This window comes from Macaca thibetana, chromosome 1 (genome assembly GCF_024542745.1).
Source record: "Macaca thibetana thibetana isolate TM-01 chromosome 1, ASM2454274v1, whole genome shotgun sequence".
In the NCBI taxonomy this organism is placed as follows: Eukaryota; Metazoa; Chordata; class Mammalia; order Primates; family Cercopithecidae; genus Macaca; species Macaca thibetana.
The window spans coordinates 177,573,191-177,592,661 of NC_065578.1; the positions used below are offsets into that span (position 1 = coordinate 177,573,191).

Genomic DNA, 19,471 nt, shown 5'->3' on the forward strand with positions numbered 1-19,471 from the left:
CATACATACATATATGTTTTCAGATGCAGGATCTTGCTGTATTTCCCAGGCTGGTCTCAAACTCCTTGGCTCAAGTAACTCTTCCACCTCAGCCCCAACTCCCCATACCCCCATAGCTAGGCACGCGTCTCCATGCACAACAACTTTAAGCATATTCTTAGCACATGAGTGAACTCACAAACACATTTAATATTCATAACGACCTTGTAAGATAAGTATTCCTACAACCATCTCAAAGATGAGCAAACTAAACTCAGAATGACAAGCAATTTATCCAAGATCACTTCCATGGCATGTAGTACTATCAGGCAGGAGTAAAACTCAGGTCTTGGAGGACTCTTTCTAATACACTCCATTGCCACCATGCAAAATAATTTTATTATTAGCCTAAATATGATATTCCTAGTAAAATAAATGTTCTGTAGAGAAAGGTAATCATTCTAAGTCCAAAATCATTGTTTAAATCATTTTGTTTAGGTGAAACATCATTACTTACTTCCAGATAGGTAATGAAAGAAGTGAGGACAATTTAGCAGAATGTAGTTTTTAAAATATCAAAAAGCTTTTTTTAAAAAACATAGTATGAAGTTGTAAATATCTAGGCACTCATCTGCTTATGAAAAGGAAACATCCATTCATGCCTATGACCAGATTCCATTAAACATAAGGAGCTTGAAAAAGGGGCAGATCAATATGCTAACATGGATTTACTTGATGTTGAAGAATATGAAAAGATATTAGAGTACAGATTGGGTAGTAGGTATAATCTATTCTTTTTTTCTCCTTTTTCAGATGTCCTTCTCATATCTTCAAAGTAGGGATTTTCCTAGGCAAAGGCTTTAATTATACATGGGAAAATCCCAGAATTCAGAGAAGAAAAAGAATTTTGAAAATCAGAAAAACACCTACTATTCTAGACAAGTAGGAATCCATCCTAGTTTTAAGGAACAGTCACCAATTTCTCTTCTTATCTTACATTCTAACATTCAGTAACTCTCTATAGCACAATGTTTTCCCTTACATTTCTTCTAACGCAATTTTAGCCTCTTTCTTCTTGTTCTGTTTACAGAAAAACTAGAGCTGGTCGCAATCTTTCACATACTTTTTTTCCATACCAATTAATGAAAGAAGAAAAGTTTTGGCTTCAATAATAATAAACTGTGTCCAGGCCTTCTGTCTTTACTTAAAAAATAGCTTAGTCCATTTAAATCATACTACTCAAAAGGCAGTAAATAATTCCAGGTTGCTCTGGAGAAATAGTAGAATACATCATAAACACCAGTCTTCTTTCTTTCTCTCCTTTTTATTTTCAGCCTACACTGAGTTAAAAAATATATTTATATTTTTAAGTAACAAGTCCCCAGAAGGCTAGAGTGATCCTTTGGTGATGGAGTAGAATTGGTCACATCAGCATGAACTCATGTTTGACTTAATGCAGAATAACATGAGTATATATTAATAAATACTCATAGATATATGTATATATAATTAGCATACACATGTATATTCTTGCTCTGTCAGCTGAGATGGACTAAAATTAATGACATCTCAATAGCAATGAGCACAATTAGTGCCCAAATATTGATTTTTCTTTTTACCAGCTTGACTTCAAAATACATCAAATACTGATTTCTAATGCCAATTTCCCATAAAAGAAACCAGGATTCTTTGCATAAATTCCTAGATTCTGAGACCGGGACAAGGAATATATAAGATGAGCATTTTATTGTGGCCGAAAATGAAGGAAATGCAAAACATAAAAATGTAAAGCACAATGCACACAATGGTGGGATATGTTAGATACAGCTGCCAGTTAAAAGAATGCCCAGTGAACAAAGCTGTAACAATTTAAGCAACAAAATAAATAAAATAATATTAAATTAAAACTCAAAATATAAAATAAATATGCTGAGTCCATAAGGATATAAGTTGAGTAAATAAATAAATAAATATAGACAAATCTCCCAAGCAGAAGAATTCAAAATAGTATATATCATATTCCCACTTCAATGAGATGGAGGATGTGTGGGCTGCACATGATGTCTTGCTCCCAAAGAATACAGTAAAGAAAGGTAGAAAATAACTTTACAGAGGAGAAACCTGTCAAACACTACCTGCACCAGATGATCAAGTTTAACAACAGGGATAAGTCATGTCAATAGCATGTACTCTTGATATCATGTGATGAGAATAGCATCTGTGGCCTTCCTTTCAGGAATCCCCTCAAGATTTCTTGTCATAATGTAGAGAAGCCTAATGTGTAATGTATCCTGGATAGAATATTGGAACAGAAAAGGTATAGCTGAGGAAACATGAATAAAGTATGGAGTTTAGTTGATGATAATGTTTAATACTGGTTCATTAGTTATAACAAATGTACCATACCAATATAAGATGTTAGCCATACTGGAAACTGGGTGTAGCATATATGGTAGCTCTCTGTTCTATCTTCATAACTTTTTTATAAACCTGAAACTATTGTAAAGTTCAAGTTTATATACAATTAAATAAATAAGTTGTAAAAAGTAGCCACCAAATCATTTTTAAAGAGGCATGAATATGATCATATCAAGAAATACAAATTATTTTTATAGTCATTTGTCATCTACACAATGAAGTGAATTAAATAATCCATCAAAATTTATGTCAACCTAAAAGACAGAAAGAGGCTCTCTAAAAGAAAATAATATTTATTCAAGAATAGGGCATTGCAATGGGAATAGGCATGTCATAATAAATATGTGTGTATTCAGGGTGTATTCAGGGAGGTAAAGGAAGACAAAAATTTTTAAAGGAAAAATGAAGAGAATTACATAATTTTTGAGGTAATTATTCTTGCTGCAAAGATCAATAAATAACTAGGGTATCACCAGTTCAAGACTGGACAGGCAGTTAATGGGCAGATGTCCTCAACGAAGAATTTTGTGTGTGTGTAAGGCTATTATGGCCTTTTGCAAGGTTGAAATTTTTGCAGTCTTTTGTGGTAGTTTTTTTTAATCTGGCATTTGTGCATGAGAACCCTCCCTTCATAAGCTTCCCTGGATCTATTTGTCAGGGCTTTTGACAACACAAGTGACTCCATTTTGATTCTGACAACTTTCACATTCATAAGTGTATTTTACCCTTGGAATAAAGTCTTACACTTAGAAGACAAAACATCTAAAAGAAATTCTGTCAGTCCTATGGGAAATCAAACTAAAGGCACTACATAGCATAAATAAACATTGCAAATGTGCCCTAAAACAATAATGCTGTTGTTGCTTATGGCCATACGGCAAATTATTGCCACTAAGTCAAGGCTTCAAAAGTATAGCATTAAATTACTGAAACACTGGGAGTAGAAGAGATTCATACTTTTTTCAAAAAATTTATCTATTAACATAATAAATTGCAACTGCTTTAATCAGAAGAGTTTGCTAATGAGGCTAAAGTCATTAAAATGTGGATCACTTCGTTTGATTACATTTGATGACAAACTCCAGCTCAATACTAGCTTGTTGCCTTGCAGCTGTTAGTCAACGCGGAACAAGAGTGTGCCTACATCAGCATAAACCCAAACATTCCCACCCAAAATTACCTAAACAGAATGCGTTACTGATGGTAGATCATGTTGTTATTTTCTTATGGAACTTGACCTTATTAACCCAGGCAAAGAATCTTGAGCAGAGCAAAGAAAGTGCTACTCTAAATGACTCTGATGGGAAAACTGTGCCGAGATTTGATGGGCAAATTTCAGAAAAATCCTTCCACTCACACTGCAACTAATCTCACATCTTCCAGTAGAGGATTTGCAGTACTATATTTAAGGCATCTCTGCAAATTTCTTTTACTGCGACTTTTAGTCTGGCCAAAAACCTAAACATCAAGAGTACACAGAAGAAGGTTTCTTCCCACTAGACCTGTAGTTTTTGCCTTAAGGTGGAGTTTCTAAAAACAAATGTATAATGAATTATTGGAAACATAAGACTCATTCAGTCATCCCCAAAGTCCATTCCCTCATGTTAAATATTTATCTATATGGTGAAACAGAGTATAGATTTAGAAATGCATTTAACAGATGTTGAAACAAAAATCTGGCATAATGCCAACTAATTCAAACTGCCAACATAGTTGCTAACATCCTATGTAGGTGAAATAATAATAACTGCATACCAAAATTGAGAAAATAAGATACATAGATACTGAGCAGACACATATTGACTCACTCACAATTTATATTGTATCTCTCCTTTTAATTCAGCCTAAAAATATCAATTTGAGTCTTTCTGACTTTAGTTCTGTCAAGTGGCTTGTTTAATTCAATCAGCACTTGATAAATAATATTTTAATTTTCATAATCTTACTTTTCATAAATCCAGTCTAGCCAAATATCCTTACCAATATTAAGTAAGCCTTGGAACTCTCCTATGGAAAGTTCAGCAATAGCTTTCATCTTTTACTAATCTAAGCTATGGTGATTAAATTCATTGATTTAAGGTTACTCTAAAATTGCTGGAAAGACCAAAAATCACTTTCCAAAGTGCTATCTGAAACATTCAAAGAAGGCATGCACAGAAATGATTGCATTCTAAATGAGAGGAGAGTGTAAGAAGTTTTCATCCTACCCTTGGCCTCCACCCAACCCCATACACACATATCTATTGGATCAGCATTTATTTACTTATAAGTTATTCAATGAATAGTCACTGAAAACTTTCTGTGTGCTGGAGAATAGGGACATACCATAAAGAGATGGTAACCCTCCAGCTGAATTATAACCAGCAAATGTCTAGAGTTTTCATAGCAATGAAAATAAATAAGCTTAATATTTATCAGAGATGTTGGAATTCTAATACTCAACACCATAGTTTATCTTCGCTTCTACTATGTTCCTGCTCGTATCTGCCAGAAACAAAAATACTTTATAGCCTAAGATTTCTACCAAATAGCTATTTTATACTTAACGGTTTAAAATCAGTAGAGGTATTAGGAGTGTGAAAACTAATATTGCCCTCTGCTGGCAGATTCCTCAAGTAGAAAGCATTGTGTTTTGCTATTTGTAGCTTATTCCTCATTCTCTTGTGGTACATTGTAACATTAAGAGATTAGAGTTTGCTTCTTGTAAGTAACATTTGGAATTTCTTCTGAAACAAAGTCCAAAATGTCTGGGAAAGGGAGATAAATATCTCATTAGCACCAACCAAAATAAATACTTTAAAAAATATAGCTCTACCCACGTGATGTAAAGGCATTGTCTCACAGCACAGCAGTTTAAAATTCAGGGATATCTTAATATCATTTAATTGAATCTGAATCTAATTCTCCAAGACTCTCCAGGCTTCTACAAACTAGATAGCTCTGAAATTTTTAAGTAGTCCTTATCAGAGCATATAGTAGACAATTATGCCTCTCTCTCTCTTTTTTTTTTTTTTTTTTTTTTAACCATTGTGGTATATGAATTCACTCCAGTTAAAGTCTCAGATGTGGCATGAAATTTGGGGACATGACTATCCCAGGATATTTGATAAACTCTCAGTTTCAGAGGCTTTATGAATAAAGCTCCTTGCTAATTAAAAAGATTTGAATCATGGTTTGGAGTTGCTTCTATCATTATGTAATGAGTTTCTCTTTGCTGGTAAATATGGATGGATAGAAGAAGCTTTGATCTTAAGCTCCTTGAGAGTGAGTGCTCTCTTATTCTTTGTATACCTAATACTTAGCAGTGCCCTGTATATAATACATATTTAAGGAAAGCTTATTGAGTGGATAAATGAAGTGGTCTATTCCATTCACCATGCTTAATTAGATTAAGCCTATTTCCCAATAAAATGCTTAGGGTAGAATGCAGTATGGTATGGTAGGAAGAGCAGATGCTTTTGAGTGGGACAGATAGATTTAAATCCTAGCTTTGATACCCAGCTGTGTGAAAGGAAAGCCACCTAATCTCTCTGAACTGCAGCTTTCTTCTTGTGTTGTTATACAAATTATATAAGATAAAATATGTAAAGTATTTGAGAATGTGCCTGGCACATAATGAGTATTGAAACATTTAATTATCTTCCCTTTCCTTTCAGGTACATTGCTAATTTCTTTCTTTTCAATCAGTACTACAGAACAAAATTGGCTCAGATCCATTTTGAGAAGAAAGAATTTGTGGTAGTTACACTATTTGTTCAAATTTTCAAACCTGTTTTTCCCCCACCAGAATATGTACGTCCAAGCTCCCATATTTTGCCTGCTTCAAAAGAGCTTCTATTGACTTCAGAAAAGGTTACAAACACTAGGAAAAGAAGTAGGGGAATTTACTTTATTTACCATCATTTTCCAATTAAGTAAAAGTGGAAAATTACAACACTTTCCATTAGATTAACGATTCACAGACTTCAAAACACTGATCTATATTCTCTCACTGCAAGCTCACATTAGCCCCCACTTTCCTTAAAGCTAAGGAAACTGAGGGAGGAAAAAAGGGGAGCTGCCAAATGTACAGAATAAAACCAGACATCGTGAGTTCTGACTTGTCCTGGGATCTTTCCCAGCCCCACCCTAGGATGCACTGCATCCCGTGTTCTCCTTGGGAACTGTCATTACATGCTCACTAGTGCTCCCTGCCCTCCACTTTGGACGTTGCATCTTGGAAGCAAGCCCTCTCCTGTTGCCAACGGGATTGTGGTCTACTAGTTAAAGGAGACAACCAAGTCATGAGTAGTGTTCATTTTTTTGCTTTCTCAGTGACTCACAATAAGACATGTGGTGAGTTGTTCAGAATTAACTACTTTTCCAAGGTTTTACAAACACTAAATGCCCATGGTGGTATTTTTAACAATTCTGGTGAAGTTCTCAGTTTATTTTCAACATTAAGGATGCTACAGCAAGTGTTACTGGAATGGAAAAATTGAAGCTCTCATCTATAGGGGTACAGACTCACAGTCTCCATTAGAAACAGCTGTGCCCATAAGTTTTTTTCTGTGATGCATTTATTGACATTCTTGTTGCATTGCCAGTGCTAGCTGGTGGCCAGCTGTCCCTACCATATTTTAATTAAAGAAGCTCCCACACCATCAAGAAATGATCTGTGCAAAGACATGTAATACCTATCTGCTGTTTTTCCTGTCTAGACCTTAAACACGTGTGTAGACATTAACAATATAATACATTCTTACCCTTGCCATCCCACATCCCCCACAAAAGTGTTATTAATTTGGGATCCCTGTACCTTTAAGGGAAATTTATCTCCCTGAAACTTATGTAAAATTATAGAGGTATATTCTTATGAAGAAAAGGTTCACACTTTCAAAAGATTCTCACATGAATTCACTCAGAAAGGGGGTAAAGAAAATTGACTGTAGACAGGTACCCATTTAGATCAATTTTCAGTGGAAATAAATGAATAATTGTTTCTTATCTTAAAAATCTCAACAATGGAAGACTTCTAGAGGTAAGCTAAAGACTAAATAAAGTAGAAATAAAACATGGGGAAGAGAAGTACAAATAGTAGCAGGCAACAGATGACAAATTGCTTGAAAAGTGAAGGTTATAAAACAGAAAATATACTACCATCATATTAGTGAACATTTCACATACTAACAATAAGTATATGGATGGACTCCTAGAAGAGGCTTTTAGGGAAGCAATGGTCAGGAAGCAATGGTCATCTTTAAGTTTATAAGCTCATGCTGTGTCCAAAAAGAAAGTACAGTAGTGATTTAATTTTAATAAATAATAATTTATAAATGAACTGATTATAATTTGCCTTCTCTACTACTTTTCTTACTTCACCTTCCCATTAGCCAATTAAAGCAGCCAGTTGAGAGCCATTGTCCATCTCCCTTCTCCAGCATAGCACAGATAGAGAGAAAGAGCGTCACAGAAAGTCTGAATTTGCTTTATCATGCCCAACACCAAAATAGCACATTGTATTGACCAAAATCACTAATGCTGTTCCCCAAAATTGTCTTCAATCACAGAATTTAATAAGAAATCTCATTTAAGCTCCTACCCAAGCCTCCCTCTAATTATATAAGGCATCCTACCGCCACCTTTATCCTTTCCCCTTCTTCAGTGCTTCTCCCTCCTCTGCCTCTGTTCCTCGCACTTGCCCAAGCTCTTCTCCCACAAAAACAGAGAAAAATAATAATATTAAGAGTGTACCTTTTCTGGAGGTAAAGAAGTCAGTCCAGGGCTAACTTACATAGTAACTGAAGAAATATTCTTGAATGTGTGGCAATAATGTTTACAACCTCATCATTTCTACCTTCTTGATATGACTTCTGTTTCTTTTTTCTTAAGAATCTCTCTAAGGATTCTCTTCTAAGAAGCCCTAAGGAAAACAACCCTGTCACTCAAGCCATCCCAAATCTAATGCATCTTACCACCTTCAATTTGGCTAATAATAAATTATCTGAGAAGAGAAACAACAGGGCCCAGCATGGTGGCTCACACCTGTAATCCCAGCATTTTGGGATGCCAATGAGGACAGATCGCTTGAGCCCAGGAGTTTGAGACCAGCCTGGACAACATGGTAAAATCCCATCTTAAAAAGTGCAAAAATTAGCTGGGTGTGGTGGCGCACACCTGTGGTCCCAGCTACTCCAGTGGCTGAGGTGGGAGGATTGCTTGAGTCTGGGAGGCAGAGGCTACAGTGAGGTGAGATTGTGCCACTGCACTCCAGCCTGGGTAACAGAGCAAGACCCTGTCTCAAAAGAAAAGAAAAAAGACACAACGGAAAACTGAAAAATGTGTATTTTTCCCCTTTTTCACCCTGAAAGAAGACAGAAACTGTTAGCAAGGGGTAAGGGGTTGACAAGTAAAGCAGTGGCAGTAAAATGTGCACAGACACACACACACACACACACACACACACAGAGCATTATGGGCAACATTTTGGTTGAAAAGACTAACAATGGTAAAATGAGGTCCCTCTTAATCATCAAATGACAATTTTAGCAACCTAGTTTTGGAAAAAAGTTACACTTGGCTTACTTCTAGTAAAATCCCAATTTCTTATGCCTATAGATTTATTACCACAATAATGGAACACAACTAGGCATTAAAAAGTTACTGCTTTGAAAAAAAAAGGTGAGTTCTACAATAAAATTTGTATACTTTGTCTTTTCAATACCTGAGGCACTGTTTCCAGCTTTTTTACCCTAGCATTGTGTGTACATACAAAATATCAAAATAAAACTTCAAGTGAAAATTTTAGTAAGGTTATTTTTTAAAAAAGAAAACTAGTTTTAGTGTGAGTTGCATGCTAATAGTCCTCTCATGCTAAGATTTATTCTAGCAGCAGTAAAAATGTTCACATTTACTATACAGTTTGGGGCAAGCTAATAATTTGTTCTGAATTCTACTATTGTATATGTCAAATCTAATAGACTTCAGTCAAGATTTAAACAAAATTCATCAGGTGTTTTAAGACATCCTGAAATTCTATGTCCTTCACAAAGACTTTTCTGTGTAAGGTGGTAATTTCTTGCCCTCTCACCCTGTCCTCATTTTTTCAATATGACATTCATAAATCTGACTCTTCTGTCAGCACTTTTATGGAAATAATGGAGCTGTGCCAGAAGGCCAAAGATAGGCAAAGCCCTGATTTTCAAAGGGGTGGAAAACAGCAGAAACACAAGTAGATCTTTCAAGTTAAAGACTACATCTTATTCACTTTATGACTGGCAGCACCTAGTATAGGTTCTGTAACATGAAGGAGGGAAGGAGGGAAGGAGGGAAGGAGGGAAGGAGGGAAGGAGCGAAGGAGCGAAGGAGCGAAGTAAGGAAGGAAGGAAGGAAGGAAGGAAGGAAGGAAGGAAGGAAGGAAATCAATTTAAATAGGTTCTTAAAACCCTGGCAAATATAGCATCTACATTCCATCGAAAACAGAAATAAGTTGATAAATTTTGGTCTCTTTAAAAGAGAGCCTGGATTCACTAAAAACAAATTATGTCAGGTTAACCTCACCAGGATTCTGTTCTTTGCCCTGTCCTGATCAACTTAGATCAAAACATAATCAGCATGCTAATCAAATTTGTGAATATTACAAGAGTGGTAAGGACAGTCAATATGCTAGATAACAAAATAGAGATTCTAATTTATGTCAAAGTTCAGAAAAATGAACTGAAAATAATCCATTTGAAGTTTTACAAGGATAAATGTAAATGACTATATTGAGACTCATGAAAACAATCTGAAAACTTAAGATGAGAAAATCTGGACTCAATGGTATAAAAACTATAGTATGATATGGCTTGAAAAATAATGCAGGAGTTTTCAACTGACCATAACTCAGTACAAGCCATGATATGAGTACTAAAAAGTGAGTATAAATTTTAATATTAAAAGCCATATTATATACAGATTATAAAAGCAAATAGTCCACTGATAGAATAGACATAATCCATCTTTGCCCTCTGGTGTGATTCTTTAAGAGAAATGTTGACTAACTGGAGAACTTTGAGAGGAGCCTGACCAAGATGATGAGAGGGTCTAAAGGCCCATCGTATGAAGAACATTTAAGAAAGCTGGGGCACAAAGTAAAGGAGATGAATATTAACCTTCAGGTTTCTATTGGACTTCAAGGACACCAAAATATAATAATCATAATCGTTGGTTTAAGACACATTCTCATCACTGATCCATGAATGTTTTAACTTATTTTTATATGATTATTTGATGTCTATTTTCGATAATGCAATAAGATCCCATGAACCCACCACCCAACAAAAAACCAAAACTTTGACAATAACTTACTTCCACTTCTGGCAGAGACCACAGAGATGACTCCCATCCCACATGCCCTTCTTACAATGTGACAATGACCCCTACCCACTGAATAATGGGGGCTTATGTACCCTCCTCTTGAAACTGAAAGGACCATTGTAACTGCCTTGACCAACAGAGTTTGCAAAAGGTAGATCATAAAGATGCCATGCCCTTCTGCCTTTCTCTCCAGGGATACTCACTCTTAAAATCTAACCATCATTCTGTGAGGAAGCTCAAACTAGCCCACCCTGAAAATCTATGTGGAGAGGCCACACATAGGCATTCCAGCCATCAGTCAGCATCAACTGCTAGACATCTCCAGATGGTTCTAGTCAGTCTTATGCTTCAAGTCCTCCCCGCTGCGGCAGTGACATCATGGAGCAAACACAAGTTATCCCCATAGTTCCTTGTCTAAATCCCTGACTCAGTGAATCTGTGAAAATAATTAAATGGTTATTTTATGGCACTAAGTTTTGGCTGGTTTCTTATACAGCAATAATAACTGAAGACCAACACGCAGTCAGCACCACTGCATTTTCCTGTCTCACTCAACCTAAAGTAACTACCGTCTTGAATCCTATGATTATCTATCCCTTCCTTTCATTGTATATAGTTTGATCTCATCTCCGTATAAGCTTAAAAGTATATTTTTCATTTTAAGTTTTTCTGGCTTTATTTAAAAAGTATCACATTTAATGTATTCTTTTGGAACTTATATTTAACTTAATATTATATTTGTAATATCTATCCTTGTTTTTTAATAGTTTTGACTGCTAAATACTATTTCATTGAATCAATAGACAATAGGTGATCATCTACTCTCCTGTCAATGGGCTATTAGGCTGTCATAGGTTTTTGCTAATGTGAATAGAGCTACTGTGAGCATTCTAACGTAGGTCTCCTGGAGTATTTGTATGAATTTATCTTGGGTGTGTCTGTGAGAATGGGACTACTAGAAGGTAGTCTATATAAGTGCTTGGTCAAATATTTAGAAGAGTGTGGCAAGGAAGAGAACTACAATGCAGGTACAATGTAAAAACCTAGCCCTGGAGTCAGATGACTTTGAGAGGAATTCAAGTTTCATAGCTCAAAGATTGTAAGATCACAGACAATTTATTGCATGTTAATTTACAAGAAATTTTTGTTGAGATTTAATCAAATAATGTGAAATCTCTTCGCAATCTGAAGCGCAACAAAAATATGACATTATTATTAAGAATAGATGTGTTGTTTTTGTGTTACTACAAGGGAAAAAAAAAATAGTTCATACCAAAGAGTGGAAAGTACTGTGACTCAGATTTTGACCAAAGACAAAAGCAAACTTTAAACAATTTAACCTATCCAACAATAGAACAAGCTTCCTAGAATGGCCAAGTCAAGGTGGGTCTGGATTATGGCTGATCTGTGAGGGTCTGAGATCTTCCTACAAAACCAGGTTGGGCAGATAAAAGTCACAAAGAGAGAATGATGGGTTGGGCTTCAAGCCTGAGACGATATGGAAGATTCTTAGCCAAAAAGCCAAAAATAGGGGCATAAGTAATCAAATATATTCAGGCAAATCACTTAGCTCTTCTGGTTATACTGAGTGTTATGGATTGAATTGTGACCTCCAAAAGCAAACATTGCAGCCCTAACCTGTGGTTCCTGTAACGTGACCTTATTTGGAAATGAAGCCTTTGCAGATGTAAACAAATTAAGAGGAGGTCATTAGGGTGGGCCCTTAATTCAATATGACAGATGGTCTTACGAGAAGAAAAGATGACCACATGAAGAGATAGACACTCAGGAAGAACGCTCTGTTGAGAGGGAGGCAGAGATTGGAGCTATGCTACCATAAACTAGGGAAAACCTGGGGCTATCAGAAGTTTGAAGAAGCAAGGAAAGATCCTCCCCACAGGTGTTCATGGTAACGTGACCCTACCAAACCTTGATTTCAAACTTCTAGCCTCCAGAACTGTGAGATAATAAATTTCTGTTGTTCTAAGTCACCCAGTTTGTGGGAATTTGTTATGGCAGCTCCAGGAAACAAATATACTGTAAGTCATAAAGAGCCCAAGGAGGGATAGCTAGTTCCCTATGACTGAATGGACAACTGTACATCAGCAATGTTGTGAAACAAATATCTTCTTCAAAAGAGCATTTGGATGTGATGATCTCTAAAGATCTCTCCTGACTCTAAGATTCTCCAAATTCTCATACAGTAAAGTTTCCACACCAGTAGACACATAAGATAGATATGTAGTTTATAGTTAGTGGACTAGAAAGGCTAGACAACATATCTAATACATGCATGCATTTAAACCTCACATGCCTTATATCAGACGTGCTCGGCTTCCCAGAACACCATAGATGTCTACATATCTTAATCCATTAATTCCAGCCTTCCCTCGGAAAAAATGTAGGAAGGAGATGGTGATAGAGTAACTCCACAATAGTCATTTGGGGATTACCCACTACAGTAAAAATAGAAAATAAAATAAGAATATTATGACAAATTTGTGGTCTTCTGTCCTACCAAAATATCTCCTGACTAGAGGTTTTTTTAAAAAATAAAAAAAATTGGGGTATGTAACTCCATTTCTGAATTTAGGGCCGGGAGTCATAGAGTCCAAATTATTCAACTATTCGCTGCACCATCATAATAAAGCAAGCTCATGATTTCCCAAAAGATAGAAGGTACCATTGATACATTTTTTTTCTATGAAACATTCACAATCTTTTAGGAAAACTTTTAATAGTACATGATTTACATCTCTGTTTAATCTATGTTTCTGTTCTCACTTTTACATAGTCTCTCTCGAATTGTAAACTATGAGAGAGAAAGAGACTCTCTTTTATAGATACAACATGACATAAGATACTTGGAGAATTTTTAAATACAGTAAATAGTGCTTTAGTTAAATGTCATTGTGTTTTGTCATAACCTGCAACTAATAGTGCTTTTCGATCCCCCTCATGGGGTTGTTGGCATGATTAAATACGATAGCTAGGGCAAGGCACTAGCACAGTGTCTAGCAATTGGTAAATCTCCATTAAATATCAGCTCCAGGTTTGATACTGAAACAAGTATTAAGGGTCAATATTTATGCTTAAAATTAAATATGCAAATTTGTAAGATTCTTACCCCTGTAGTGATATGGTGAGAAGTGGCAGAGCACAGAAGTTAACACAAGCTTTAGAGTTCAACAGTCAGAGTTTGGGCCATGGGTCTTATACTCAGTAACTGTATGACCTCAGGTAAGTTATCTGACTCCCAGATCTTCAGTTATCATTAAAGAATTATTTCCAGAGTCATTAGAGATAGTGTTTATAAAGCACCTAATGTGACAGCCAACACACAGTAAGCATTCAATAAATAGTAGCAGTAAATCCAAGGGGGCTTCAGTCCATATTGTCTCATCTCAAAGGATTCCTCTAAGTACTTGTCATTCTGTATACAACTCTTATTTTTATCCAATAATTTGATTTCCCCCAGATGGCTATTACATATTTATATAATACCTATATTACTAAAAAAGCACATAATTAATTTTTTAAAGGTCTTCAATGCCCTGATAAGGAAAAGCATCCAAAATTGAAAAAAGGAAGAAACAAAAAAGTAGATTGCAGGTTCTTTCCAATATTTTATGGGTTTAAGATTCACCCGAGGGATTATCCAAGGGATTATCTAGGAAAATATAATTTGATTTACTATGTACTACTGATTAAAAGCCTCAAACTTAGTGACATTACCATGAAACTTGTAGATTTTTGTCCAGTAAAAATGAAAATAAAGTCTGGTTTGTTGAATAGATTATCCCAAAGGTAATGATTTACTGCCCTGTAGGATATTAACCAGAATTTTCTAATGCAGTGCAGCAATCTTATCCCGACATTCTTTTATTAAATTGCTTATAAATGCCTAAGTCCTCAAATGCTTTTGAAACCAGCATAAACATCTTGCTGATTCCTTCTTTAATAAATGAGCTGAATAAAATCTTTGTCATATTTATCTTATATTTGCATGCAACTCATGGTTTTCATTTTCTTAAAATTATGTTAGCAGCCTTGAGAAAGCTTAGTAGAAAAACTAATTACCACAGTTAATATTTTACGAAGTGAAAAATTATTTAGCAACATGAATGATCACTTTCTAATTAATCTCTTATACCAGCCTTTTATATGTGTTTTCTCATACCTGGGCATTCTTGTGTGGCATGAGCAAGTACGACTGCCACTTGCCGCAGCAAGATAAGTTGGCTGAAGTTCTAAAGTCTCTTATACAGCTGTGTTAGTAATGAATTCAAAAATCACTCTAACAATTGCTATTGGCTTCCCTTTCTTTGCTTCTTCCAATCCTTATTAATGGTCTGAGAGATAAGGCTCCTGTTACCACACGCACACAATGTCTGGCTAGCGTCACACACACGAGATACAGTTTCATTCCAGTTTTCCTGCCACCAGGGGAAATAAACAACAAAGGTGGACTCTGAAGGAATGGGCTTGTAGGTTTAGGCCATCTTGCACCTTGTTAACATGTCATACTCATCCACGTAGTCACCATTTGGCAACACTTGGAGCCAGATTTCTGCTTAATAAGTCATGTGAATTATCAAAGGCTTACATCCTCAAAATTTAGAAGAAACAAAGGTGTGGACAGTTCTAATGTGAATTTATTATTGTGTGAATTATTCGAAGTCAAATGAGGCATATTTTCATGGACAAAAAAGATGAGGTATATGATGAATTCCATAGATTCAAAATAGGAAGAACAGAAAAGGTATAAAAGGGAAAGTTATTCTCTTCACAGAAGGATTCTCCACTGTACAAAATAATTCATAAAAGGCCTTTGAAGGAGCAAAACTCCCTAATTCTCCAAACTTTTCTTTTTCTCAACACAAATGCTTAAAGTAGTGTGGTACATTAAGCAAGACTTTGGCACTATTAGTAACGTGCCACCTTAGAGAAACCTATTCATCTCACTCGGATAGGATTTCCTTATCCGAGGAATAAAGCAGCAGGCCTAGTAGGATTCTAAGACTCTAAGTGAAACTTGCTGGTGTTCCATTTAGCAAGTTCCATTTTATGACTTACAGACAGCTTTTTCAGAGGACACATTACATAAAATAATATATTCCTGAAGTAATGTGAGGAAAATAATTGCCAGAGGATGTCCATAGGGTCAGCTCATTTGACTTAAGAAGAAAGGACCATGTCCTGTGATAGATCTACTCATGCTGGTAACTCCTTTTGTCTAACAGACAGAACAGAAAAAGAACACCAAATGAAGCAAGTTTTAAGGGTCTTAATCAGAGCTTTACCAATAACTAGTTGTCTGGTTTGGGGCATGTTATTTTGCCTCTTATAAAATGAAGACTTGAATTAATTCTCTCTTCCAGCACTAATTTTCATTGTCTACTCAAATGAAAGATATTCAGTTAGTTGCAGGGGTAGCTAGATCTAGCCTATATTTTCCATTTACTGGCACTGCTAGTAGGTTTTAGAGGCATGAATCCCAGCTCTGACACTTACAAGCCCTATAACTTTGGGCAAATCAATTAAACTTGTAGACCCTCAGCTTCCTCATCTGTAAAATGAGAACAAAGATGCTATTTATAGCGTATATTTTAAAGATTAAATGGTTAAGTTATTTAAACTGCCTGATACGGTAACTGGTATGTAGTTTTCACTCAATAAGCAGTAGTTGTTTTCAATGTTACAGTCAAGATATGGTAAGACTTCTGAGCTGAAGAAAAATTTTGCATGATTATGTTTTAAACTCTATCTTCAAAACTGTGTATGCTCTTTTTGATTCAGTGCAACTTGCTTATAAATTCAAGATACTCTGTCTAGAATTGAAATTAAATTTTGCCTGTCACAATAATTCTGTTTCATGAGTGTACAAAGATTTAATAATACATTTATAATATTTTATTAGCTGCAAATGGAAAACACTACATACCTGTCTGAGGCTTTTCATAATATTTTTTTAAGTCACTAAGCTAAATGTTTGCATTGACAATTATATAGGATGACAATAAGAGAGGATTAGGGTTGAACTATTGAAGAAGAATGTTCCCTAAGCAAACTGTAAAGTCTCTTCAGTTGAAATAAATGTTTCAAAATAATGTTTGTATAATGTCAGTATTAACGTTAATTCAATGATGTATTATTGTTTATAGACCCTGAAAAATGTGAGTGGTGTGGACTTTTAGAAGTTGATTTGAGTTTCAATTTTTAAAATGTAAGCATTAAGCATAAGATCTCAAGAAATGTGAAATTAATGTTAGCTAAGAATTGCCCAATTTTATAAATTGATTCATAAAATTGTTGTCCAAAGTCCAAAATAAATAACTCTAAGCTTAACGTTGGTAACATTTCAGCTTTGGTTACTGTACAGATATTTTCATTTAACAGTGTATCAGTAATTTATCACTCTCCAATGCCTGACTCTATTATGGAACTTACTACTGTTGTGAGGGGAGAAAAAAAATCTCTCTTAAGTGCATTGTGTCCAAAGGACATTTAGATTTTAAGACTAAAATAAAACTTCAAAATCATAAAAACAGGGGTAAAAATGACAATACTACAATTTGTTGAATATTTACCTCTTATTGAGCACTCACTATGAGTCAGATATTAAGTACATGAGCATTTAAGTTAATATTTCCATACTTGGTTAACAACCATGAAAGATAAAAATTATTTTCTCCATTTATCAGATAAGAAAACAAGACAGGAAGTTTAGTTACTTGCCCACAGCTACAAAGCTTTCAAATGACAAGGCAGGGAGTATTTTTTGACCTAAAGTCTATGCTCTCTTTACACTCCTCTTTAATAGATCACAGCAAAGCTCTGGAACCTCTCATCTGCATTTCCACTCTACCCCCATACCTGTCACAAGCTGTATCTTCTGGCTCATCTCTGGGAGAGGAGGGGAAAATGAGAAGAGAGAGAGCTGGGTTGCTCCGGTTTATTTATTTAACTGTGCTAGCATATAGAATGTGATCTTTCCTGCCATCCTGCAATACTGTCTAAGTCTTAAGTCCAGAACTGAGGGTAGAAGACACCTCATATGTTCTACATTCCAATTTCCTACCAGTGTTTGGCATAATCCCTGCCACCACCAAACCCCAGAGAGTACTGATCATAATCTTTAAAAATCCATCCCTTTATTCAACTGTCTTGTGTGCCAGACCTTCTTTTGATGGAGTGTCATGGAGGCCCTAAAGGGAGTGGGAGAGGGCTGGGTGTTGGGAGCAGGCCCCCAAAAATCTGGCCATAAACTGGCCCCAAAACTGGCCATAAACAGAATCTCTGCAGCACTGTGACATGTTCATGATGGCCATAACGCCCACACTGGAAGGTTGTGGGTTTACGGGAATGAGGGCAAGGAACACCTAGCCCGCCCAGGGTGGAAACCGCTTAAAGACATTCTTAAACCACAGACAATAGCATGAGCAATCTGTGCCTTAAGAACATGCTCCTGCTGCAGTTAACTAGCCCAACCTATTCCTTTAATTCGGCCCATCCCTTCGTTTCCCATAAGGGATACTTTTAGTTAATTTAATATCTATAGAAACAATGCTAATGACTGGTTTGCTGTTAATAAATATGTGGGTAAATTTCTGTTCAGGGCTCTCAGCTCTGAAGGCTGTGAGACCCCTGATTTCCTACTTCACACCTCTATATTTCTGTGTGTGGGTCTTTAATTCCTCTGGTGCCGCTGGGTTAGGGTCTCCCCAAGCTGGTCTCGGCACTGGGGAAGGGACAAGCATAATCCTAGCAGTAGATTTAAAGTTGGGCTTTATTCTGGATTTGGGTAAGGGGAAGCTATTGAAAGGTTTCAGAGCAGGACATAACTGGCACCAACCTGTGCAAAATCTTGGAGTGAGACTGCAGTTGGAGAGTCAGGCTCTAGGTGATGCAGAACTGATGACTATGGGTTGGTGGTGGTGACAGTAAGGATTTGAATTTTAGTAAATGTAGGTTCTGAGCCAGGGGAAGTGGTGGCACTTTGTCATTTGGAACTGGATTGGAGGAAGAAGGGCAGAGCTCACATCACTTGTATGGAGAGAAAGGAGGAAAATATCAGTAGGTGAGAGAAGGGGTGATGAGTTATTACTTCATTCTTGGGGCAGAGGACCAAGGAAGCATCTCTGCTCCTTGGACCCAGTTTTAAGTCCAGGCTGAAGCCAGAGAGAAACAAAGAGAAAAAGGAGGAGCAACAAATGAAAGCAAAGGTCATGGGGTGAGGGCACTGCCAGGTCTTATAAAAAGACTGAGAGAAATCGTCATGTATGGTTTTGAGGAGCAAATGTCTGTGAAAAGAGTGCTATTACCCCACCTTCTACTGGGGAGGTAGTGGGAGATTTTCTTTCCAGAAGGCAAGTGAAAGAAGCTCTGAGAAAATCCTTAAAGGTGGCTGCAGGAATGGGCATTATTTTCTGGCAAGATCCACACTAGACTGTAGAGACCACAAGTTCACATTCATCCTGGCTCAGGAGCCAGGCTTGTTGAGGCCATCCTTGAATAAAGAGCATTCTCAGCAAAAAAGCATGTAGCATGTTTGCCTTTACATTCTGCTTCCCAATCTGGGGAAGAAGGGAGGGTTACTTAACATCTATTCCTAGACTAAGAGATCCCAGAAGTAGGAAACTACATCTGCAAGGATTGATGGGATTGTTTTGTGATGTATCTAGGAAGAAAACAGGGAAAACCCCACCCATCCCAGTTTTCCATGACCCTTAGAGGA

The 19,471-nt window shown here is 36.3% G+C and overlaps 1 protein-coding gene and 1 pseudogene across 4 annotated transcripts in view; both read right to left on the reverse strand.

The window, feature by feature from the left end:
* The window catches only part of HMCN1 (hemicentin 1), a 508,510-nt gene that overhangs the window by 463,596 nt on the left and 25,443 nt on the right, over nt 1-19,471 (reverse strand). The gene's annotated exons all lie outside the window — the stretch shown is intronic.
* On the reverse strand, nt 5,971-6,087 carry LOC126945531 (uncharacterized; annotated as a pseudogene).